Source organism: Epinephelus fuscoguttatus, linkage group LG11 (assembly GCF_011397635.1).
Source record: "Epinephelus fuscoguttatus linkage group LG11, E.fuscoguttatus.final_Chr_v1".
Classification (NCBI taxonomy): domain Eukaryota; kingdom Metazoa; phylum Chordata; class Actinopteri; order Perciformes; family Serranidae; genus Epinephelus; species Epinephelus fuscoguttatus.
The window spans coordinates 5,226,942-5,253,641 of NC_064762.1; the positions used below are offsets into that span (position 1 = coordinate 5,226,942).

The 26,700-nt window shown below is 40.6% G+C and overlaps 1 protein-coding gene across 7 annotated transcripts in view; it reads left to right on the forward strand.

Moving 5' to 3' along the window:
• The window catches only part of LOC125897062 (kelch-like protein 29), a 425,780-nt gene that overhangs the window by 21,749 nt on the left and 377,331 nt on the right, over positions 1–26,700 (forward strand). For 6 of the 7 annotated variants that reach the window (XM_049590112.1, XM_049590113.1, XM_049590110.1 and 3 more), the window contains exon 1: positions 9,544–9,835. The gene's annotated coding sequence lies outside the window, so the exon portion shown is untranslated. Of the gene's footprint in view, positions 1–3,364; positions 3,451–9,543; positions 9,836–26,700 lie in introns of those variants that run through there. The other variant, XM_049590111.1, reaches the window with a different exon arrangement.

Below are 26,700 nucleotides of genomic sequence, written 5' to 3' on the forward strand. Positions count from 1 at the left end.
CTATCTGGAGCCAGTACTACTGTAGAAATATGGCAGTGCAACGTGGCGATCATTGTTTATCGGGAGCATGGATTTTATTAATACCTAGATACCAACTCGTCAGTCTAGTGGAGTTGCTCGCCTGGTGCATACTAGTTTCCAGCTTTATTTCTGCAGTATGAGGCCCACCGAATATGCGCAGTTGTGTTTCTCCTGCTGGCCCCGCCCCTGAGTTTCTTCTTGGCTCATAGACTTTACAAATGTGATGATGGCACAGATTTTTAAATCGCTTTTCTTGGCTTGAGGAAAGTTTACAGATTTAAAACTTGGATCAAAAGGTTATAATAGAAAGAGTCATTACTGACCTTGATTGCTGTTCGAGGTGTCTTGTCAACAGTTTTACAGATGTTTCTTTCATAATGTTGGTCTGTGGGGAAAATGTATTTTTTGCTGCAATACCTTAAGTGGCCACTGGGAAAATTGGCTGCAAGGCTGAGCAGTGTTCCTGGTAGCCTGATGACGAACTATTCTCTATGTAGATATATGCCTCATTCTAAGGTAACAAAAAACTATGATTATATACCAAAGAAAACATACTTATTATATTACATCAACTTGTGACATATATCCTCCTAAATCCTACACATTGGACCTTTAAAATTGAAATGAGGTTTTTGCAGATCCCGATCCGTCCCAAAACCAAACCTCTCATACTGCACAACACTGTCAGGTTATCTCTTTGCCGTCACGGCAGAACAAATACAATTTTGTTAATTATCAAACAACAATTTCTCATTGTTGTTCCCTGCTTCGTACAGGTCTTGTATTGCATCTTTGTCAATGCTTCCATTAGCTGTGGAGCCGCACTGCTCACCCTCCTCATCCCTCCTCCTTTCCCTCCTCCTCGATGCTATTGAATGTTAGCCTATAGTCAAACAGTCCCCACAGAGCTCGCTCCATCATTGAACATGATACTCATGTTCCTTTGGGGGGAGTAATTCCATAAAACCAAGATCTCAGATAGGAAGCTTTATTTGTAGAATATAAAAGTCCTTTTTAATGCAAAGTAGTACCTGCTGGCTCAGATTAGGCTCACCGGGCTCTACGACGAATCAGTACACACCGCTGCACACCATCTCACATACTGCCGTGGCTGAAAGGCAGATGTGGAAGACTTCTGAAATTACTGCAAAATAGAATTTGACCCCTGATAAGGCCCACTATCTATTCTGCCAAGTGTGACATTTTGATGAAACGCTGGAGTGGAGTGCACTCAAGTATTTTACCCAAGCATTTTGTAGTGCATATACTTAACTTACATGGTGGTGATGCACTTTACTATTTCAAGCACTGCCTTGACTTTTTCTAAAATTAGACCTCAGCCATACAGCTAACCATTTTACACACTCCTACGTGTATGTTAGAGGTTATTAACCATTTCAGGGGTGTTAAAATGTCATTCCCCTTCACATCTCTAGCTGGAGCTATGCTAAGAATAAAATAATGTGACTTAACTTTGAGTACGAATAAGAATAATAACAGTGTAAGCTGTCCCGCCCTAATAGACACAGCAAACCCAAGAGTCAGTCATGTGTCAATCAAGGCAAGGCACATTTATTTATATAACACATTTCATACCCAAAGGCAACCTAAAGGGCTTTACAGATTAGTCAAGTCAAAGTTTACTGTAGCCCAATCACAAAGCATGTCTCAAAGGGCCATACAAATAGTAATTTCAAATGAAATTCAATTTCAATTTGATCTATAAAGTCAAATATCACAAATCACAATTAGCCTCAGAGGCTTTACAGCACATGACATCTCTCTTTACTTGGACCCTCACAGTGGATAAAGAAAAACTCCCCCAGAAAACCCTTTAATGGGGTTAAAAAAAATAAAATAAAATAAAATAATTGCAGTTGTGCAGTCCTGAGAAGAAGTCTAATAAGTCTGGGTGGACTAAAGCTGTGCAGGGGCTTTTATATTCTAAAATATGATTCATTGTGATTCTTTAAACTACCAAAGTAAGTCATAAGTAGTTAGTGTTTGCTCCACCTTGACTAATGAAAATAAATTAGTGGCAACAAATGAATAATAAACAAAAATTTTCTTATTAAGTTGCATTTTCTGGGTGCGTTAGTCTGACTTTGAGAATGTGATTAAGTACGATTTCAGTCGCACTAACATGTTTACATGTATTTTGAAAGTCCACTGTCTTATAGGGCTGCCACTAACGATTATTTTCATTGTTGACTAATCTGTCGATTATTTCTTTGATTAGTCGACTCATCATTTCATCGAAAAATGTGTTAAAATGTTGAAAAATGTCGGCCTGTCTCGCCCAAACCCCAGAATTACATCATCTAATGTCTTGTTTCATACTCACGCCAAAGGGTTTTAGTTCACTGTCATGGGAGAGTGTGTAAAGCTGCCAATATCTGAACGTAAAAAGCTGCAGTAAGAGTATTTTGGGGTACATTTATAGTACTTTTCTATGAAAAATGACTCAAACTGATTAGTCGATTACTAAAATAGTCACCGATTAGTCGACTAATCGTTGCAGCCCTAGTTTCTTAGTAATGTTCTTCCGTTGGCGTAATACTTTGGGAGCGATCACACCGAGATGAAATGCTAGAATCGCGATGCCAGTAAGACCATTGAGTTTTTTTAGATGCGCGTAGACGCTAAAAAAAAAGTTAAAATATTTTCAACTTTTTTGAGCGTCAGACGCCAGTAGCTAGCATGCATTGAATAAGCGCTTCCAGCATTTCAGCTGTCTTTGAAGCGTCTGCGTCTCTAGTGTCTCATCAACACAGGTGTGTTGATTTGTGGTTTTCGGTCCAATCTGGTGTTTGAGTTTAAACTGGTTTGATTTCATGCAAACCTGCTAAGCCACCATCTGTCATCATGACAGCCTCTATCAAATTTAGAAGTAGCCTGCATCAGCAGCCTGCTCTGACAATGTCACAGCACTTAATCCAACTTGTATTGCATTTGTAATAAAAAATGTAACAACAAAGTTAATGTGTTTTGGGCTGACGAGAGGAGGCATTGCAGAGTGTCTCAAGAAAAAAGAAACTGCATCATCATGGCAACACTTTGGATTTGAAGATAATGAAAGAGGTGTCCTAACTGGCTGCGGCAACGCAGTGTGTTGTTTAGAGATGTTCCTGTTTATAGCCCACCTGTTGCTCGCTTTAAAAGTGCATCAATGGACAAAGAACGGCTGATTCATGAAGTTGAAATGAGGAACTATCATTATGATACCTGCTTAATTCACTACAAAAAAACAACATAGGTATCAGCTGGCTTGAGGGAGTTCGCCAGGTAGCTGAAAGTTTCTGCAAAGGTAAATTCATTCATTCATTTTCTGTTATCCTGTTAGGGGTCACAGGGGTGCTGGAGCCTATCCCAGCTGCCATTGGACGAGAGGTACACCCTGGACAGGTTGCTAGACTCTTGAAGGCAAAGGTAACTGATCATGCTAATAACAAACTAGGCTACTTGTTTGTGGCTAGGGATGGGAATTGATAGGATTTTATTGATATCAATGCCATTATCGATTCTGCTTATCGATCCGATTCTTTATTGATTCCCTTATCGATTCCTCCTGTGAATTAATGATATCACCTCCTGTTGTTTGTAACCCAAGACATCTGCTTTCATAACGTTTTATTATGAACCTTAAAGCCATGGTCTAGTTTAGAAAGACCCCACACACACACACCCCCTCTCCTCTGAGCTCGTATCCCTCTCCCCTCAGAGCCTCCTAACGACACACCTCCTCCCGCATAGAAATGCTTTGATGTCGTCTAACCACACAAAAAACTAACGGCAGCTTTCACAGTCATAAGCCAGCATTGGCATACAGTTATCTATGTCACAACAACAGCCACAATGAGTTGTCATTAATGTTACTCCTAGCTGGTGATCTAGAGATAAATCCCGGCCCACAGCCTGAGTGTGTCAACACCACGCAGCTAGTGCAGCTAACTCAGGTGAGGCAGCTAACATAGCTAGCCCGGCATATTATAACAACAAATGGCGTGCAAATCAACTCAACTGCCCTCACCTTACCATCCTTGGTGTTCCCATGAAATCCGACAACAGGAGCGGGGATGTGCCGAGGCTCCACAGCAGACTAGCAGCTCCAGGGAGGCTAACAACAACAGCATCCTGCCGCCGTGTACCTGGAGCGGGGATGCGCGAGGCTCCACAGTGGGCTAGCAGCTCCAGTGAGGCTAACAACAACAGCGTCCTGCCGCCGTCTACCTGGAGCGGGGAAGCGCGAGGCTCCACAGCGGGCTAGCAGCTCCAGGGAGGCTAACAACAACAGCGTCCTGCCGCCGTCTACCTGGAGAGGGGATGCACTGAAGTTCCACAGTGGGCTAACAGCTTCAGGGAGGCTATTACAAGCGTGAAGTGAAGCCACGGCTTTGACTGCTTCTGTCTCTCCACCATTACGTCTTCTTTGTTGTTGACTGATGAGCATAGATTCGGCGTAATGAAAAGAATCGATAAGGGAATCGTTAAGCATAAAGGCTAATGATGTCGATGAATTGAACCAGCTGGAACCGGTTCTCGATTCCCATCCCTACTTGTGGCTATATTGTCTGTCATTTCCTGTAAATATTACAGTATGAAATGTGCTCTCTGTTTAGAAAGTAACATTATAAACATGGGAAGACAACAAGTAGGCGACTCACCTATTTTTTAAGTGGTTGTTTCTCCACCTGATCTCGAGTGCACAGCTGATATTTAACGTGTGTTGTTTACTTGGTGTGACACAAGTGCATATTTAATGGATTCAGTGTGAACAGAGTGAACAAAATTAGCAACATCAGCCAATGCTTGCCTCTTTAGTTGGCAGGAGTGAAAATTAGTCATTCTCAACATTTGTTGTGTTGTAGCTGCAGAAAGATAAAACCAATTGGAGAACAGTTAGATGCAGAAGATGATGCAGGCTCTACAGGTTGATTTTTTTCCTTGGCAACTGTCTTGTTTTTCCCAAATGATGCACAGATTTTTAGGCACGTTGTCATCTCAAATGGCTTGACAAAAGAGTGCATGTAGCTGCTGTATATGAGGGGAAAAATACCCCCAGGCCATCTAGATTTGTGCCTCTGGTTAATGGTGAATCAAATGAACCAGCATGAGTAATACCAGGACCCTGAAACTGAAACAGCTGAGTGTAATTCAGCCAACCCCAAATGTATTATTTACACCTGTGGCAGTTGCTTAAGTTGTATTATACTGTAAGTTTTCATGCAAAACAAGCAAATTAGACCCCTGTTCATGTTGAAGATGGTTGGAGCTGTACAGGAAAATGTGATGTCACCAAACACAAATCGTTCAACCCCAACAAGTGCATTACAGAGATGTCAATCAAACAGTCTGCACACTCCCACAAAGTCCTCAGAAGAGGTCTAATCAGGCAAAATAAGGGCAAACACGTATGTGGGTGTTCCATTGTACAGAAGGGGCAGTAAAGAGGCATCACAACAGTTAACCAATATACTCCAATGCATGGGCGGATTATGAGACAGTGGGTCCCTGGGCACAGATATACAAAGGTCCACCACCTCTCGCGCACAGGAGCAAGAGACACAGACTTTGTGGTGGTTTTGCCTCTTTTTTCTTTTGTTGATTTGCTTTTGTGTTTCATTTTTGGTCATTTTTTGTCTCTTTGTAGTTGTTTTGTGTCTCTGTGTAGTTGTTTTATGTGTCTTTGAGGTAATTGTGTTTCATTTTTGGTCATTTTGTGTCTCTTTGTAGTTGTTTTGTGTCTCTTTGAGGTAATTGTGTTTCATTTTTGGTCATTTTGTGTCTCTTTGTAGTCATTTTGTGTTTCTTTGTAGTCATTTTGTGTCTCTTTGAGGTAACTGTGTGTCATTTTTGGTCAGTTTGTGTCTCTTTGTAGTCGTTTTGTGTCTCTGTGTAGTTGTTTTGTGTGTCTTTGGGGTAATTGTGTGTAATTTTTGGTCATTTTGTGTCTCTTTGTAGTCGTTTTGTGTCTCTTTGTAGCTGTTTTGTGTCTCTTTGTCGTCATTTTGTGTGTCTTTGTAGCTGTTTTGTGTCTCTTTTAAGTAATTTTGTTTCATTTAGTCATTTGTGTCTCTTTGAGGTAATTGTGTGTGATTTTTGGACATTTATATCTCATTGTAGTTGTTTTGTGTCTTTAGTCATTTTGTGTCTCTTTGTAGTTGTTTTGTGTCTCTTTGGGGTAATTGTGTGTCATTTTTGGACATTTATATCTCATTGTAGTCATTTTGTGTCTATAGTTGTTTTGTGGCCCTTTGTAGTCATTTTGTGTCTCTTTGAAGTTGTTTTGTGCCTTTTTGCAGTTGGTATGTGTTAATTTGAGTGACATTTTGTAGGTGAAGGTCAGGGGGTCCCCTGACACTTTGGGCCCCCGGCTTGTGCCTGTTTCTATGTTTGATAGTGATAATCCATCAGGTAAGCACAAATAGCTCTGTTAAGCAACGACTGGAATGCTTTAGAAGCAGTCTGAAGATATGGACAGTATTTAAAAAGTCCTTTGTGGTCAAAAAACTGTGGATTAGACAGTTCCTGTGTTAATTATTGAGTTAATTGCCCTGCAAGTAGCCTATCTAAGAGGCAGCCAAGATAAGAGCTGGTCAAATTATCTAAATGCAAAAAAAAGAAGGTGCTAAATGGAATTCAACCGTCATTAGTTTAATTGCTTACATGGGCTTCTCCTACTGTGACATGTCAAAATGTGTTCTGTGAAAAAAGCCCTACTCTCTTTAACAACTCTCTTCCTAACTTTATACAAGCCCTCTTTCTCCTCTTTGCTTGACCGCATCACATTTCTCATTGTGTTCACGGAAAAGTGATTAGGAAAGCAGAAAGGACATTTATTTTAGGCGATTTAGATCCAGCCAGAGAGAGAGCCCTGTTGATTTTCACTCTAGCCGTCTAATCAGGGGCTGATTTACAACCGGTATGCAAAGTGAATGTAATTACCAGCATTTAACTACCAGGTAGGATGGAAAAGCAGCAGTGCTCCGGGTACTGCAGGACTGAGAATCAAAACAACCACTACTAGTGGGCCTTTTTGAAAGATTTTGATCGGTGGAAAGCTTTCTGTGATTTCTTTTTTCTTTCCTAATGTCCTGTGGGAATGGGTTTTTATTGCAAGTGGATATTAAAAACGACTCTCTTATTGTATATCGAGAGAATTCAACAAACATGTCACCAAATCTCAGAATCAGGATCAAAATTAGTTCATTTAACAACAGGGGGAATTGGATCAGGGGTGTATCATCAGGAAAAGCAAACCAGAAAAATATTTGGGTCCCCCGAAATTTTTTGAAAAGGGGCCCCTGATGGCCACAAATTGGCAAATTTTACAATGACAACTGTAACCTCCTTAAACCTCCCATGCAATACAGTGCACCCTGTAACTGAGATACCCTCCTGAAACCCTGCGTCCACATATGAGGACATTATGTGTTGGGTTTCCTACACCTTATACCTAAGTCTGCTTAATTTAGACCTGTTGTCCTCATTTGTGGACGCTTGTATGTGCCATCTAGTGGCAGTAAGACCACAGTATATGAATCTATGTAAAAACAAGATTGCAGCCATCTCTGCCAAGTCAGCTGATCCTTACACTGAAGTGGACAAGGTCCAAAACCTGATTAAATTTTATGGTTGAAACTTGTTTATTTTCACCTAATAACATTTATAGTTTGATATCGGATACAAATTTGACCAATTTTAGCAACAGTAACAAACTAAGACACTGTTAATTAGGAAGTACTCGTTTGAGCACATTGAGACTTTATTGTATTATGGCAGCATTTTATGAAGGCCAATTAGCTGTGTCAGTGTTCCCACAGGCAAAAAGGACATTCCTAGTGTAGAGTATGGATCAAGGGACTTTCATCCAGAGTTAGCAAATGAACAAATCACAAGGCTTTTAGATATGTTGCATTATTTGCAATTTTGCTTTTGTACGGTCATGTTTAAGCATTGAAATGAACAGTTTGAACGGTTTTATACGTGAACAGCGACCTCTGACCCGTAGAGTTACAAAACATTGAACAAATGCTGCACTATGTAAAATTGTTCTTCCACAACAATGTTCAGGCATTGAGATGAAGAGTTTTATAGTTTATTACACACTTGTGACTATTACTATTGTCCCCATATGAGGACATCATTTTTGATGAACATACTGTTCACAGACAATGCTTAGGGACTGTTCGTTATCTATGAGGCATGAGGGGTGGTTCAAAACGGAGGAGGCAAGTCAAATAATTTCTAAGCACTGTTTTTTTTTAAAATCTGGCTTAGGGGAGGGGCATACACATTTAAATGGTGGTATTTTGTATTTAATTTACTGAAGACTTTTAAAGAAAAGATGTTTGGAAGGCATGATTTCTTTAAAAATCGATAAAATTATCGTAGCCAGAAACAAACAGAAGTTACTGTTGGATTTTTACATTTCTGACCGTTCCTGAACACATTATGTGAGATTAATGCTTCCATCAGGAAAAAAAAACATAACCAAATCTCATCGTAAAGTTGTGATATTGCATCACAATCACTGTATTTTAAGTCTTATTTAATTTCTTTCTCAAAATAAACTGTATTAACTAACCAGCATGAACTACAAGAGTGAAAAACTGAGTTTTTTTCAACTCCACGATTTTGTCTTAGACTATTAACTTTTAACTTTAAAACATCAAAGGCTAAGTTTCGAAAAACCTAATAACTAATTTATACTGGAGGGAGCAACGTGCATTTCCCGCCTAAGGGAGGCTCAAGCAAAAATATTGATAGGTTCAAGAGGGTCAAAAAACAAAAACAACACATGAGGTCACACCCCGGCCACTCCCCTCCTCATAAAAGTTAAGAACAGTCCCTTAGTTTTTTAAGCTCCTACTATTCACAAATAGCAAGGAGAAATTAAAAACGCACACTAAACAAAAGCTTGGGTTGCAGGAGGATTTATATGTTAGGTGTAACCATCAGAAAAATGAAGAGCGCATGTTTCTGGTCACCAGAAAAGAAATATAAAAGAAGAAGAGGAAGAAAGTGACACTGCGGGGTGTTGGGGGGCCTCGATGAGCTTCTCTGCCTGGGGCCTGACTGGGATATGTCACAGTTGCTCTTAAATACATGCATAGAAAATTATAAGAAAACAGAAAATAAGTGTGAAAATATCTGCATTATACTGCAATATATAACACAATTTATATACAAATTAAAAATAAGAATAATAAATCTGTGCATTATTTGTTAAATATAAATGTATGATTAGTATAAGTGAGAATAAATTACATAATTAGTTGAACAGGCTTCTGCAGCAGTGTGTAGTCCTGCATGAACCTGCCTCTGTGTCCCCCGATGATCCCAGGACCCTCTCACAGTGTGAGAACGACTTTATTGTGCACACTGACGCTGAACTGGAAACACAGCTCTGCGGGTGCATGCAATAGCACAGAGTGTCGGGTGGGCGGCGCTGTAGGGCTGGTGTGGAGAAAACAAAGTGAAAGGGGAGGAGCAGCATCGGGAGAAAAGTGGCCACACGGTGTGCCAGCCCCGTCCAAGCAGTCGCTTACATCTCAGATCCGCCGCCGCGCAGGGAGCACAGAGAGACGCGTCTGCCAAGTCCAGTCCACCCCACTTGGTGACGTGCAGCGCGGTGCAGAGACAGGCTACGGACCGAGCAGCGCGCAGCCGCTCCCGGCGCACACTGTTGTTCCTTTTGCTGTAAAATGCAACAGCGGTCTTTGCGGGATAAAGACAGCATTCATACATAAGCAGCGTCGGAGCGAAAACAAGGACAAACGCCGGGGGACAGGAGCAGCGAGCGACCGGGGAGGTAAGCGCACAGCCAGCGTAGGTGGAGGGGAAGCGTCCGCCGCGCTGACTTTATGTACGCTGCATTTTGCTTTGTGTCAGGCAGGAGTTTAGAGACGGCAACACGGGCACTTGTCCTATCATGAATGAATGAGAGGAGGATCATCAGTTTCACTGCCACCCCTTTAGCTGAGGACCATAGCCTACCAAATGGTGTGTGCGGCGCTCATGTTGTGCGCAAGCGCTCCTGCAAGAAAGAAAAAACTAACTTCACGTCTCAGAGCTTGTGACAGAAACGGAGAGGGTTAGGGAAATAGTGGAGTAGTGGTCAGTGTAAAGGACGGCAACCAAGGACAAACGGATGGAGACTGGCACAGATGCATTTCCTTAAAAGCATCCTCTTAGTGTGACTTAAATCAGTTTAATTACAGCATGCAAACCCCTCTAAATGTGTGTCATAAATCCTTTAATAATGAGGAAACTATTGTGCAAAATAAAGCAATTTGCAATCTTATTAATTACTGTTATGCAGCTTTACTTTAATGCAACATATTTAAAATTATGGCTGCACACTTTTGCACAACAAACTATCACAACTGCATCCTAGTCCTGCCTCACTCTGCAGCGTGTCTAAGTGTATTTATAAAACCCTATTCTTATATTCTACAGATGTATATAACTTGTATCCCGCAGCACACCCTCCAGACAACAAAGCATTACTCATCACAAGTCCCATCTGTTGTTCCAGTGAAGGGCCGTACCCTTGGCTGTGAAGTGGAGTCCTGGCTGTAAAGGGACACTGTGCCTTTTCACATGCAGAAAGTTACACATTCATTTAGGGATGCTGCCACTTCTTCTTCTTTTTTTTTTTTTTCCACGACGAGCTGTGTTTCATTTATTTCCTGGCGAGGGAGAAGGAACGGGGTTGGTACTAATCACAGCATTATCGCATTTAATCTGTAGTATTTAAGCATGATTCACTATCAACTCTCGTATCCAAAAACACACTTGTCAATCGGCACTGGTTTTGGCACTGATGCTTGTTTGTACAAGCCACAGCATGCTACTTTATATAAATAGACGTGCAGCCACCCTGCTCGACTGTGTTCCTATTCCTAAATTGATGCACCCCGGTGTTGTTTTTGTATTAACATGTGGGGTAGGAGCAGGACACACTTCCCCACTGATGACATTTGAAAACCTAGCAGGCTATCGTGAATCAAGGCGGGGATTAAAGGCTTTAGTCCTAGTCCTCCCTGAACAGGCAGGGAGCTCTGCACTCGATGAGGTAAGACAATGCATTTGCCTCAGAGCCGGGGCCATTTAGCAGGGGTCTTCTCGCCTCATCTGCTCCGTGTGACAGAGAATTGTCTCTGCATCTATTTAGAATAACCACTCGCTGTACTGTAGGTGGAGGATTACGCAGCAGCAGCATCCCAGAGTATGTGTCAAGATACACACTGCCTCATTGTCAGGCAAACCTCACCTCTGTGGAAGTATTGTCACAAGCTTCTTTGCAGTAAACTCAATCAGGGATAATCCTTCTATATCAAACGTGATTTAAGGTTGGCCCAGGGAACCACTTTGGCCTGAGGAATTCATTTTGAAATTACCCCGAGGCATTTATCCTATTAGTAAAGGCCAAGAGAAAAACGACTCCTGTTATGGTCAGCAAATTACAATACTGTAGCTCAAGGCTGTTTATTTTATTCTTATTCACACATTTTTTCCAAGAGCTCTTTTGCAGGGTAAGGAGTTCATAATTTGATTGGTGCGTATTATTACCAGGCTGTAAATAAATACAGGGGAGGCAGGCAGGACAGAAATGCTGTGCAGTAGTGTATTCTTGTACTTGGATGAAGTTGTGATCCGCTGCCTTCGCCTGCGGTGATGGACTGTAGTTTAAAGGAGTCCAGAGAACAGAAGCTGTGCCAAGCTCCCCAACAAACATGACCACGGAAAGTCAGGTTCTCAGTGTTGTTTTTTTTTTTTTTTCTCATGGAACAAGAGTCAGATAAACATAATGATGCCTCGGCTGGTGCGAGGCAGGCAACGGCTCGGAGGAGATGGAGCCATTTCCACTGGCTTCCTTTTTAAGAATGCACATATAAGGCTTGTGTTTATCTGCACACCGCTCTCCAAAGGAAAATATTAATGTGCGAATGTAGCCGGCAATTACACTGATTCTGGTGGAGCGGTGGGTATTAGAAGGCCAATCTGGACCATCCCGCCCCCATTGAAAGGAAAAGGAAGAGCAATTGTGCGCCTTTGCGAGACAATGAACTCCATTTTCTACTAGTTTAAAAATGTCTTCTTTTTTTTTTGGCAATCACACAGACATGCTCCAGCTCGAGACTTTTAGCCAATTTCCTGTAATTAGAGTTCTTTTTTTATAGGCTATTTTTATAGGTACTTTGAGTCTGTGTAGGCTATCTGCATGTCCAGGGGCGTAACTCTGGTTTGAGAAGTGGCAGGGACACAATAAAACGGGAGGTCTAGGGGTCCTTCCCCAGAAAAAAAAAAATGTGGTAGCAAATGTAGCTGGCAATTACGCTGATTGCGGTGCAGCCTGGACCATCCTGCCCACATCAGAATGAAAAGGAAGAGCAATTGTGCATGTTTTAAAGCCTTTGTGAGACAATGAACTCCATTTTCCACAAGTTTAAAAACGTAGTTTTTATTGTAATCACACAGATGTGTTCTGGCCCAAGAATTTTATCAAATATTCTGTACATTTTATTAGCTATTTTAATAGGTAATTTGAGTCTGTGTAGGCTATCTGTGCATCTAGGGGCGTAACTCAGGTTTTAGAAGTTGCAGGGACACAATAAAATGGGAGGTCTAGGGGTCCTTCCTTAGAAAAAAAATTTGTGATAGCAAATGTAGTCAGCAATTAGGCTGATTCTGGTGGAGCTGTGGGCCAATCTGGACCATCCTGCCCACATCAAAATGAAAAGGAAGAGCAGTTGAATGTGTTTTTATGCGTTTGTGAGACAATGGACTCCATTTTCCACAAGTTTGAAAATGTAATTTTTTGGTTGTAATCACACAGACATGCTCTGGTCCAAGATTTTTACATAATTGTCTGTACATTTTATAGGCATTTTTACAGGTACTTTGAGTCTGTGTAGGCTGTCTGTGCATCCAGGAGCGCATTTTCTACAAGAGTCTTCCCCCAGAAAAAAATTGATGTGATTTAAATCCCATTTCTTGCATCTCTACATACATTTAGGCACAACAGTTACTAATGCTAGGGCTGACCCGTATCCCTAGAAGCTTTGTACTTTGCCATGGTAATCAGTGTCCAAATCAGTATTCAGGTGCTTTGTTTATTATCTACACCATTATCCAAAAGATCCCAAATAGCCCACAGATGAAAAAGTAGTGATCTAATATAATTCATCATGTATTAACTTTAAATATTAGTTATTATCAGACAAGGACATTTAAACTTAGTGATAGGGTTAGTTTTTTGATTCCAGTAGTATGACCCTCTATGACGGGATTACAGATTCGATAGCAAGTATCTGGATAAAAAAGTCTGAAAAATTCTGGAAACTGACACATCATAAATTTAGAACAAGCTCGGCAAATCACCTGAAAACTGTAAGTGACAGCTGCATTCTTTTTTTCTAGCTATTATGGCTAATGTTTCTGTGACCTGCCAACAAAGGCTCATTGTCATGTTTTAGGTGCGAGGACTAAAAAAAATGATGTTTAAAAATCATACTAAATATGCTCCTCCTCTCTGGCTTTCTTATTTTATTTTATTTTATTTATATTTTTTGACTATATTGGAGCAAAGTTCTGTTTTTATTTAACCGTTATGTAACCAGAAAAACCTCTTGAGATTAAAAATCTCTTTTTGAAGAGGGTTTGGGCCAAGACAGGACGCAACATAAGTTACAGACAGAAATCACAGAACAAAAATACAGAATCAAAAAATATACAGCTCTGAAACAAGCAATATGAAACACAAAATGAGATAACTACAAACAAAAGCCAAAAAATATGTTTTTGTATACTGGAAATGAACCATAAAAACGCAAAAAACTACACATGACTACAAAGACCAGCTAAGACACAACGTGACATTGGCCTATAGAAGACTGTGTACAGAAATACTGCAACAGAGGTTTGAAACGGCTGAGAGGACGTAAATGACGTAAATGCTCGCCTGCCAAAGTACAGACAATAAAAACATTTCTTGCGAACAGAGAGCATAGCCATTTTTAATTTTTTGCTTCATGTACACATAAGTATACCAGAAGTCGCCCAAGAATAGTTTTGTAGACAAGAGAATGGCGATGAAAAAGTCTGCGATATGTAAGGAGAGCCAGCCGACCCTAGCGTACAGGATACAGTGATGAGTTAGTGGCCTATAGTTGGTCATAAATCTCAATGCACCATGGTACACAGAGTCCAAAGCATGCAGCTTCCTTAACATTCTCAGCCAGGGTTTGACGCCCGGCAGACAGTAGCATATCAAGCACGACTTTTGTGGTTAGAAAAATAAGATGTTGGAAGTGTGGGGGACACAAACGTGCATATTATTTACCTGTAAAACAAATGCAGAGGTTGACGGCTGTTCAAAAATAACTGTGCAAAGATGCGGTGTTGAGCACAAGCAGGAAAAGTACAAGCTCTTTCGGTCATTTCTTTGTTGTTGGCTGCTTACCTGGCTAAAATCTTTGTTGGGAGCTGAGGAGATAATGATCATACATACGTGGCTACAAAGAAAAGCCTCCACACAGGCTAGGATCTCACACTCTATTTTAATTGAGTGTGAGATTCTAGCCTGTGTGGAAGCTCGTCTTTGTGTTGTTGGATAGAAGATGTTCAATAGATTGTTAGGAGAGAAATAAAAAAAAAAAAATCTGTAGTCATTTGCACCACTTTCATATGTCTGCAATCGAAAAGCTCTGGTGTTGTGATCAAATTTCCGTAGTCTATTCTGCTGATGACAAGCAACGAGGTGGCATTGGGAAAATAATTTTAGTTAAAACGATCTAGGTGATATCTAATTTTTCTCCCGGAACATGAGTCACGCAGGTTATACACACATACACACACACACACACATGGCCTGTCTGCGTCACGGTAACTTAACTGTCTCTGTTGACTTTAAACTCAGTGTTGCTTTGTGGAATTTTAGCGTTTTTCTCTGACATCAAAGAAGAGGAATTCTTTTGTTTGCGATTTTCAGATGGCACTTAATCCATGAGAATACTGTAAGCCTCTTGAACCTGGAGTGCATGGTGTTGTTGCACTGCACCTAGCACACAGACATGAAGCTAATTATAACCACAACTAAAATTGAGTGCAGAGGAGGGGTTGGAGCAGCTGCAGCACATTTCATAATTTTTGGGTGAAATAATAATAAGTTATCTAACGCGAGGAAGAAGAGCCACATTGTTTTATACTACACTGTAAAAAGAAACAGTTTGTTTTAACTAAAAAGGGTGAGTGTTGAAGCAGCTTTATATATTAATTTGACTGAATTTGAGAAGACAAATGTCATAGTTTTGTAATGATTCAACTTGTCTTTTTAACATCAGTTAGCGTAAAGGCAGCTTGGACACTTAACTTTTTAAAGTTAAAACAAATAGTTTCTTTTTAAAGTGTGTAAGGTTGCATTCACTATGAAACCTCATTGTCTTTGTTGGTCGGGTTTGTTAGTTTTAGGCAAGAGGAGTGAGATTAGTTAGGGTAAGACTGTCAGGGTCATGCCTTCACCACCTTTGGGAAAATTAATGTGTGTACAGCAAACATTAAACTACTGCCAGTAGATGCTTAGCTTAGCTTAGCTTAGCCTGGCACATGGCTCCCTTTGAAGCCGCAGTGTGTTGTGTTGCACAGCTTAAACACACAGTTGGAGGGGTGGGCGATATGGCCCTAAAATAATATCACAATATTTCAGAGTATTTATGCGATAACAATATAAGATAAAAAAAATAAATATTATTAATTAAAGAAAATAGAATTGCGACAAAATAAGTGATGTAGTTTTACAGTTTTCCTTCAAATATTCTGTAAAAACTAAAATGATCTCTCATTTCGTTAGTTTGTGAACAACAACAGTAACTCACAGTGAAATTTGGATTCTGTTACAATATTAATCGTTCAACTAAATCAAATCTGAAGCTGACTGAGTTCCTTCTGAGCATTAAGTCACTAAAAGAGAAGTCCGGGGCTGTTCATAAAACATTCAGGGCGCCACAGTTTATTCCACACTACTGAAGCTGCTCCTCTTTTTGGAACCACCACGGAGTCGGTAATAATTTTGCCTACCGCCATGCTTGTTGTTGCCGTGGGTAACAGTATGACGTCAGTATGTCAACAAGTCGAAATCTTGGAAGTGTCACGATATGTATTTTTAACGTGATATTAAAACTTATTGCGGTATTATCATAAACAAGATGATAGTACAGTGTTTGACATTGATTGTACCCACAGCAGTCAAGCAACAGCTTCTGCTGGGGTACGGCAACACCACTTGGACATACAACATGCAGCACTGCAATGCATCATATTACTAGAACCAGTTGTAAAAATAATGACAATACATATTCTAATTACTACATGTCATACACGATTCAAAGCGGTATCAATCTTCTTATCTAATGTTTGGCAGGAAAGCTTATTTCCAAAATGTCAAGGTGTTTGAATTCTTGTGACTCCTATTGTTCTTGCCACAGAGTCCAAATAATGTTTCCCAGTGTAACCCAGCTCTTAGACGCAGTGTAAGCAGGGGTCTTGGATTGGCACCCCTTAATGTCACTGTAACCTTTCCCAACATATTCCTGTTGTTCTGTACTCGTACTTGTTTTTGTTCCACTTGAAGCTGTCATTTGAATTTCCCCCGGCGAGCACTGCATTAAGAAATGGAGCCTATCCTCAACAGATTGCTGCAGCCACATCAGTGGAGCACACAGGTAGCTGAGTGCAGCATGCTTATCAAGGCACTAGCATCTTTTTAATTTTTTCTCCCCTTTTCAAGTAGTCACACTGAAGTGGCGAGAGCGGCAGTAAAATGACAGCAGGACCAAACATAGATTATCTCTAGCTGTTGGAGACAACAGTCGCATCCGAGCTTCACCCACGGCCTGCGGTCTGTTAATTGCTCTGAAGTGGCAGCACCGAAACAAGCTGGGTTTAACTCAGACATTTAGAAAGATCCGGCCTCTCATTGATCATGGCGGGTTTCAGGATGTCCTGGCCGTGTTTGTAAGCGAATCAAAGGTAGCTGGTTTGATAGCAAAAGAGTTGCGAGAATGCTTGATCTGTCTTGAGTTGGTTGACTGTGTGCAGCTTTGATATCAAGGTGATGAAGGAGTTTACAGTGAAAAGAGGAGGGTAGGATGTAATTCCCCTCTAAGACGAAGCAGATTGAGGCCATCTTTTTTTGCCATTAGGTGCTTTCACAGTAACACCTGTAAATAATTTGTGGAGTTTGGAGTTTCTGTTAATACTGTTTTTTATTTTAGTTCTGCAGCCAGGATATATGGTGAGCTTTTGAGAAACAGTGCTACTGTGAGGAAGAATTGGAGTTATCCCTCAAAACAAAAAGGTGTGACACCCCTTTACTAAGGACAATAAAGATGTTCTTGGTTCACACATTTAAGGGTGGATGTTTCATCTTTATCCAGCGGTGCAGAATCAGTCTTCCACTATTCCCACTGCAGCCTTTACGCCTCCCTTACTGCATTTGGGTGGCAGTGATATCTTTGCTTGGATATGCTGCTGAATATTTAGCATCAGAGGTTATTACAAAGCATAATATACTTGCTAATGTACACGGGGCAAGAGGCCACGAGCAAACGCTGTGCTTCCCAAGCTCTTTAGAGATCAGTGAACTATGAAAGGCAGTCTCTTCAGCTGCCCTCTTGAACACAGTCACTGAAGGGCTAGTGATGCTGGTATCATATTTCTAAAAAGCCTGCAGTTTCCCTGTACAGAGACCCAAATGGTCTCAGAATGCACTAAGCTGTGAACCTCCTACGTCCATGGAGATTCGAGTCGCTAGCTCCCTTTCAAATGTTTCTTTGTGCTATTTAAAAAACAGCTTTTAAAGTCTGAAACCAAGACGTTTCAATAACATTTGGTCGGAGGTGCAAATTTATTTTTAATGGCCTCTTTTTGGTGGATAAAATATGACCCTTTTAATGAATTAGCATATAAATTGAACGGCATATTATTTAAGTATTTGGAGTATTTTGCACTTACATTAGGCAGTCCCTCCAGAATTTTGCAATCTTTTTTTGGGTTAGTTGCACCCTGAAATGCCTGATTTCACGGCAGCTTTTGAAAAAAATTTGCGAGGCATGTTTAGATTTTTTAACCTTTTAGTTTTTGTTAAAATTGCAAAAGTTGAAATGTTTTTGTATAATTAGTTAAAAATCAAAGTTAACTTGTTCCAGTGCGAATAAAACTGCACATTGTGAGTTTGTGATTTATACTACACTAATGATACCACCAACCCTGCATATTTAACCTAACTCACCTTGATTCTCATAGCACAGCCTCTGTTATGGCGATTTGTCTTTACTGTTGTCCACATGTTGAAGCCATTCTCCAGGTGTGTTTTGCACATTTATTGCCAGTCGATGACTTTCACTTCGTTTTTGCAGGAAAGTTTACCCCCACTTTTGTGCAGAACATTAGAAAATTGCCTTACATGGTCTTTAGTAGGGCTGCAACCAATGATTATTTTTAATTGTCAACTAACCTGTCGATTATTTCTTCGATTAGTCGACTAATCACTTTATCGAAAAGTGTTAAAATGTTGAAAAATGTCGGTCTGTCTCTCCCAAACCCCAAAATGTTATCTAATGTCTTGTTTCGTACTCACGCCAAAGGGTTTTAGTTCACCGTCATGGGAGAGTGTGTAAAGCTGCAAATATCTGAACGTAAGAGATGCAATAGGAGCATTTTGGGGTACTTTTAGAGTACTTTTCTATGAAAATGACTCAAACCGATTAGTCGACTACTAAAATAGTCACAGATTATTTTAATAGTCAATTAGTCATCGATCAATCTGGAAATCCATCGGTAAAAAAAAAACAAACAAAAAAAAACAACAACTTTTTTTTCTCCTTCCTTTACCTCTGGAGGCACAGCCCGGAGTTTTTTGACTAACGGAAGTGCAGGGACCTCGGTGATCGCTCACGCCCTTCACTTCCGGTGGTGCCCCCAGGGAATCGCCGTGTTGTTTACAAATACTTCGGGTAGAAAACCAGCAGAGTTTAGCTATATATCACATTTTTCATGTCACTATATCACTGTGTAGACTAATCTGATGTTTGTAAAGTCTGTAAACATAATGATTGAACAAACGTTGCTATTTCTGTGTGCACATTTTGTAATTAATAACATGGTTATCGTAGATTAGCTGGGCTAACCGTTAGCTGTTAATGTTAGCCGTTAGCGGTGTCTGTAATAACCATAGACTGTATAAAAATAAGGTAACAACTCAATAAACGGTCCGTGAATAAAATATTTTTCCAGCGGATGTCTTAGTTACAACATGATTGAGCTAGCAAAGCAGTTTTGTGTTGCTATGTGTGGTATTTATTCAGTTATGGGAAATCACGATGTCTAGAAAGCATCAGTGGCTGCAGCTGACAGGAACAGTTAGCAAAGCTAACATCAGGACGTCATCTGTTAAAAGCCTCTCGTTGTCGGATATGACATGAAACTACTCCAGTTAGCTCAACCATGTTGTAACTAAGACATCCGCTGGAAAAAATATTTTTTTTCACGTTGACGAGACGGCGTTCTGGGTGGAGTGGTTGCTATGGACGCGGAGCTTGCTGTTTCTGTTGGTACACATCTCCTGGGGACACCTGTACGTCTCGGCCACGCCCCCTCCATTGTGATTGGCTAAAAAGCACCATCGTTCAAACTCAACACCCCCCCCCCCCCAGCACATTTATATGTTGGTAGTAAAGGATATATTTTTAGCAGATTTATCCTCCACTATCTTCTACTTTACAATCCATTTACTTGCAAAAGCCCAAAAAAGAAAAGAAAAAACAACCAGTGATAACAGCCTTGGTGAAGTGCGTACTCCACTGTGGATCCATCCGTGTTGTTCAGCTCTATACTCTTCTATACTCTGCACATACATGTCACAGTTGTCGAGAGCCGTGCATTAGCCCGTGCCATAGTGTTACTGTGGCCTTAATATTTTCTATGTAGTCCATTAGCTTCGCTTTCCAGGAAGGAGAGCCAGGCCGCGCTGCCCAACAAAATGCAGGGACTCATTAGGCCCCGGGCAAGCAAGCTGACACCAAGAGCCAGGGCCAAGGGCCATACTTACCAGATAAGGACCCAATTCCAAATTTACCCATAGCTTTAACCCAGTGTCATTCCATGCAGTGTTTGGAAATATTTGGTTTCCTGGAGAGAAAAAAAGCCTCTCTGAGAATAAAAAGTGAAGTGAAGTCATTACCATAATTTTAATACCCACACTATTTAAATTCACTGGACATGTTTGGGAACAGGGTGAGGATTTGGTTTGGACTCGGGGCCTGTGAGGGTTTGTCTCGGGGGCCCCTGCAGTCTGTGAGTCTGCTGTGTGGCGAGAGTCTCCGTGGGGGGCAGGTTAAGCCTGTTAGCCCCGTATGATGACGCTGCAGGTTTGCTCTACGGATGAGGGACGAGATGGGAAGGAGGTGGACATGGAAAATCGTTTCTGTCTTGTAGCTCATCACCAGCGCCACAACTACCGCTGTGTTGTGTTGTTTATGCAGGCTCCCATTAAGCCTGGCTACAGTATTTCTGCTCTGCGGCTATCCGACAGCCACAGCTCCCCTGACATCTCTTTTATGAACCTTAGTCATTTTAATAAGGTGTATTTTACTATCTTATCTGTACTTTGGAATAAACATCATCTATAATGAAATCTAAAATCTATTCTCAGTATGTCTGGTCTGTTAAAAATGCAGAATATACCAGACATTATTTAAGAGTGCATTGGCCCTTAGAAGGACATGGATGTATTATGTAATAATTTATTTGAAATTGAATAATTGAATCTGCCTTGAGGAGAAGCGGGGCTTTAAAGAGAGGCCTGCTGGAACAGGTTTTCAGGTGGAATGTCAGGCTGGAACCAGCTCTGTCCGCTTGAGGCAAACCAGACTTCAAATTACTTCAAGAGGAAAACAAATTTCACCGGTCACTGAAGTCACTTGAACTCATTTCCCCCCGCCTTTCTTCTCAGAAGCATGGGAAATTACAATAAAACTGTTTGAGCTTGCTGTCACTCGAGTGGTGCCACTACATAACAGCGGTATATAGTTTATGTGCTGCAGCAATTCCACTGCGGAGTTGTTTCCTTGATTTTGTCATTTGTCTCGGTATTTGCAAGAAAACAAAGCACATTAAATATTTGATATCAAGCAGGCTTTCCGAGTAATCTCCTGAAATCATTATGACCATTATACATTATAAAGAATAACCAGAACTGACAGGTTTTTGTTTGCCCGCATCTTGTAATATCGCTGCTTCTTTATCCTCCAACCACACGTGTTGTTTTCGAGGGATCTGCTCATTCTGCGACTGTAAAAATCTAAATCAGTTATCTCCAGTAAGGAGCGAATATGTAAATAGTTCACATTTAATGGAAGTACACACAACAGCGTCTTACAGCCATGTCTGATTTGCATACTCCAACAGTGCTAGTTGAAAGGTGGCTTTTGAGTTAAGAGGATACATAAATCATATGTTTTCCGGAGGTGTGATGTGCATCTGTATTAGCATCCTATTTACAACCTGTTTTCCTTAGCCTGGATGTATCTTTCCAAGGACTGGAGCAGCTTATAAAATATTGGCCCCATCCCAGCCACCTAATGCTGTGATGCATGTTCTCCGGGTTTGATTAATTTATGTTGGCAGTAGACTTTGCCTGTATAAATGCCTGCGGCACAATGACCAGGGTCATTAATTGTATTAAATAATTACTGCACGACATCTGGCGACAAATAATAATGGAAACAGGCTGTTTTTATTTGCAGACTGTTTGCTTAAATGAGCTCTCGCTGTCTGTCAGGGGGGTCCAGCTGTTGCTATTGATACACAGTCAATGAAGAAAAATTGTATGTTGTCACATTCACTTGTGTTAGTAGGGATGCACCAATGTATCGGCCGAACGTCACTACTGGCCGATATTCGCCTTGTTGACTGCTGTGAACCTATAGAGACAGTCTGTATTTATAGGAACGCCCACAATACGTCACATCCTAAAACAGCGAGGGGGAAGACAAAGTATTTGCTACACTGGGGAAGAGTCCTGTGAGGCTTTCTGCACATCAGATATACAAAATTTTTCAACGTGGACCTTATTTTTCCACATTTTTGTGTCCAAGTGACCAATGGGAGCAAGACTTCTGTTCACACTGTTAACTTTTGTCCATTGACTTGTTTTTGCCACTGACAGGCTCAGATTGTTGTACTAAGTGTCTGACAGGTTTAAGTCTACAGAGTAAGATCATTTTTGTTTAACCAGCAACAGCCCCAAAATTCCTATCGCAATATCCTCCAGATTCCAGTTAAATAAACAGTAATTTTACCATTGTGAAACACACACACTCAGAGTCGATAGAAACAATATAAAACCCACAAAACCCGTTTTGGTTTGTCTTTTTACTAATTCAGCAATCCCTAACTGTGGTTTGGTTGAAATAAACCTTTAATTCACCCTGTTAGATGTGAAAATACGCTGTCTCTATACATGCTAAAATAATTTAAAAAATTTATTTCAATGGAGTCTGGTGAATTTGGAGATGGCGGTTTCCAGGCTGTTTCTAGTGAAATGAAAAGGATTTAATGTTAAGTTCGCTTTTTCCAAACACGGTTAAGATTGCCGTACTGTGTGTCAATCCCTGCGTGATATAGCATGTCATTAAAACATAGGCTGATGGTGTTGAGTAATGTTAGCGCCCAAAATTGTGCATGAAATTCACTAAATTATATTGGTGAGGGTAGTAATATTGTTGTAACTTTAATTGTTGGTGGTGTGCCCCCTTTGAGCTTTTTAGATTTGGACCTTTTTCCACTTCACAGACCAAACAATTGACAAACAAGTTAGCCACAGTTAGCTAGCGGCAAACTGGTAGCATATATGAACTTAGTTCTAGGTTGTTTTCCTTGGTGGTAGCATATCCCACAACAAAGCATCTTTTAGGCATTTGTGTTTTGTTAGCTAGCAGATGGAAGTGACAAGGAGCTAACACAATACATAATACTGTGGCTCAGAGGTAGCGCAGGTTGTCAGCTAATTGGAAAATTGGCAGTTCGATCCGCGGCTCCTCCAGTCCGTATGTTGAAGTGTCCTTGGGCATGATACTGAACCCCAAATGCTCCCTGTGTTTGTTCCATTGGTGTGTGAGTGTGTGCTTACTGAGTAGCAGGTGGCAGTGTGTACGGTAGCCTTGGCCACCTGTGTGTGTGTGTGTGAGAATGGGTCAATGTGACAGGTAGTGTGAAAGCACTTTGAGTGGTCAGAAGACTAGAAAAGTGCCATACAAGTGCAGTCCATTGACCATCTACAAAGTCAATGGAGAATGATAGATTGGTTTTTCCCACCAGTGTGTGCTCTCTCTCAATCGGCAAAGGAGATGGCATTAACCGGTGGCAGTGGTGGATATTTTTTTCAGTTTTGTACAGGCTAAAAAGCAGAGCTCGAGACGAACGGTGTCCCTTCGCCCCAGGGACGAGAAGAGATCTTCCCTGGGACGCCTTCCGCACGAAAAATCTCAGTGGACTCACTATCATAGCATCAGGGGACGCACCCTATTGATTCAAGATTAACTTTATTGTCCCACAAATTGGGAAGTTTGTCATGGGCTCTTCACTCATGCTGCAGCCATAAAACAAAAAATTCAGCATAGTACAGAAACAAGTCAACATTTTAAACCAAATAAAACGACAAACAAAAATTAAATAAATAAATTAAAAAATAACAACGGCTAAAAACGTTGTTTCCCTGATAATGCCACATCTTGAAAAACAAATCCGTGTTAAAGTTGGCAGCAGGTGAGCTAGTTAACATTAGCTGTTAGCTGTTACCAGCTGTTGGCCGGCACGTACAGCTCCCAGAGGCTGCATTGAGTTACATTATGATGTGTTCATGCGCATGTTAGAATGAGAATTAGGCGAAGGTGAATTAAAACAAAATCTTGATGTGTTCAAATGTAATCTTGTAAATTTAGTTTTTTGGTGAAAAACTTTGTGAAAATTAGGGGTGTAACGGTACACAAAAATCTCGGTTCGGTACGTACCTCGGTACACAAGTCACGGTTCGGTTTTTTTTGGTATTGTAATGTAAACACATTTTTTGAATGAAAAATATAAATATACATTTCTGCTTAAACAGTTTTACTCAATTAAAATAAAAAGTATAGTGCAGCTGGTCAGCTTTAAAGCCTGGTCAGATTCAGTTTTACTAGGAACTTACTGAGCTTTCCCACTTTGTTAAAGTGCAGTAAACAAAACATGCTTATATCTAAAGTGCAGCTTAAACAATTTTACTCAACTCCAATGGCGTTGATTATTTCTTTAGCGCGATGGTCAGGGAAACGCTCTTTCTTTTTAAACGGCGACGATATCGTAGTTTGCACCAGATTGCTTTTTCTAGTCATGCCGGTTAACGTTCAAACTCGAGTGGTGTCGCTTTAGATGCGTTAGCATGTTAGACGTGTTTCCAAGTACATATCCGACCGCTGTTCTGCAGTGTCGGCACACTGCTTTTGTCTTGTCCACTTGTTCATTTCCATCTTCGTATTTTACCCTGAAACCAAAGTGTTCCCAAACGGAGGACTTTAGGTTTGCGGGTGGGTCTTCAGGTTCGTCAAGCTCACTTGCCATGTTGTCAAAATGCGAGAATGCGCTGCACAAAGTGAAAGCGAAGATTTACGGGACTCAGTCCATCACTCAATTATGTCCGTCGGGAAACTAGATATTTTAAATGATTCGGCTCGCAAAAACGGAATTAAAAAAAAAAAAATAATAATAATAATATCCTGCACCCAATAATTCGGTACAGGTTCGTGCTGAACCGAAAGTCGCGTACCGAACGGTTCGACACAAATACATGTACCGTTACGGCCCTAGTGAAAATTGTTGATGTTTTCACAGCACTATAAAATAGATATTAGAGAGGGAATTATTATATATTATATAGTAAGAAAGGCTGATGAAGGGCTGCATGATTTTAAAACAGTTTTGTTGTTTTTTAATAGTGATTTCTTTGTTTCCATGGCACAAAATGGGGAATAAATGACAATAAAAACAAAATAAAACCCTGGTATCAGCTACACAACATCAGCAACATCTGTATCGGCCCAAAATTTCACCATCGGTGCATCTCCGGTGTGAAGGGATATAAAACAACAACAGCAAAGTAGCAGTCACAGGGACATTGCTCATACTGCTGCCTCCACTCAAATAAAAAACCTTGTTACTTAACCTCTCTTTACATCCTCACAGTTCATTGGAGTGGACTCAAAGTCAGATGATCGCCGCTCATATCTGCAGCCAAGGAAATGAACAGTGAAAAATCATAGAGAAGTAAACTCCTGCTTGGACGGACATGAAGGGCAACGTTCCAGCTCAGCCGCTGTGCAGCTCGTATATTTTATGCGTTGTGCTTTGGCTATTTGTTGTATTCAAAGACACAGACATTTGGCCGCGATAAAAGTGACCATAATGTTAATAAGGCGGCGGCTGAAGGTGGCATTGTAAAGCTATCTTTTGTCATTGCTCCATGCCTGTGGGGCCTCAGTGTAATTTTATAGCTTTTCCCGAGCAGACATTTCTATTTCTCAGCATTTGCAAGATAGGCCTATCCATTCCCTTCTCGCCGGACACGAAATCATTGGTGCTTGGAAAAGAAGCCTTTTGATTTTATGAGAGAAATCTTTAAACTGTGGTTACGCCAGTCAGTGGTCATTTGGCAGTCTGGCTGACACAAAGCTGCTCAGAGTTGGCAGGTTCAGGAGCAGACCTCTCCTTTGTTCCCCTGGTCATTTAAGAAATCTCAAATTTTGAGACAATACCTTCACCCTGAAATGATTAGTCCACTTAGAAAAGGCTCCCACAGCCTTCTGAGAATGGAAGCAATGTGAGAGCAGCCAAGTTTGATTATTAATGGCGGGTCTCTATCTCTCAGGCCCTAATTGGTCTCTGCTGATTGCCGAGCATTCTGATTAAGAAATGCCATTAAAATTGATGTATTATGCTTCCAAGTGTTTTTCACAGTTAGATAGCTCCTTCAATCAATCGATAATTACATAGATGATTCATTGCTGGGGCTCATTTTGACAAGTTTACAATAATTGCCATGGCACAACTTTTTTCCGTACGTCCTGTGAATAAGAGAGAGAGTGGCTTCTGGGGTGAAATAAATTGAAATCATTTCTCTGATAATGTGTTAATGCTGTAGCAAAGCCCCAGAATGATATCACAAAGTTTCAGTGTTCCACATTTATCCATATCCTGAAAGGAGATTAATGTTTTCAATTTCAGGCGTTCTCTGTCACTTATTATGAAGTATTTATCTATTACTTATCAGTAACTGTGGCGGTTTCTCATTTTATATATCATCCATTGGTGACTTCTTGGACTCAATCTGCATGTTTTTCATTACGGATATACAAGTAGGTGATTAGAGGACGAGGAGACAAAATATAAATCTATAGGGAGAAGTCAATGAGGTAGTTAATGATTTAGCTTGTGTGGAGTTAATGGAAAACATCTCTAATTTCATGGCAAAGTAAACATTTTTCCTGCGGGGGTTCAACTCATTTTCTAGCAAAAAACAAAAGAAATTTTTGCTTTTGTGTACACACCACAGCTGCAAGCGGTGTTCTAGTTCAGTATAATAAC